The sequence below is a fragment of the Penaeus monodon genome, chromosome 24, assembly GCF_015228065.2.
Source record: "Penaeus monodon isolate SGIC_2016 chromosome 24, NSTDA_Pmon_1, whole genome shotgun sequence".
In the NCBI taxonomy this organism is placed as follows: Eukaryota; Metazoa; Arthropoda; class Malacostraca; order Decapoda; family Penaeidae; genus Penaeus; species Penaeus monodon.
Genome location: NC_051409.1, coordinates 35426732 through 35427141, shown reverse-complemented (window position 1 = coordinate 35427141; position 410 = coordinate 35426732).

Below are 410 nucleotides of genomic sequence, written 5' to 3'. Positions count from 1 at the left end.
AATAAAGGCAAAGGGTTGGGGATTTAGGTAAGCCTTTTAAGGGAAAGGTAAGCGTCAGGAGACTTAACTGGGGAGACCTTCGGGTGTAAAGAATCGAGTTAATATTCTTAAATTAAGTTGACTTTAGAAACTAAGATCAGAAAGAACAGATAAGAATGAGGGTAGAATTTATTGAGACGTCGAGACCCACTGAACAAAGCAGGTGTTCTTTGCTAACCAGGGGGGTGTTCAGGGGCTTCTAATATGACGCAGATGTGGGACCTTGTGGTTGTCTGTACAGGAGCTCCTCACCCACTGCCACTGAAAGTCCTCTAAGTTGTCGACCCTTAAGTCTGAAGCTTGATTGAGGGTCACATTTGGAATTAAACTACTGAGCTAAATTGACTGCAAAAAAGTTCATCTCCTCTGGC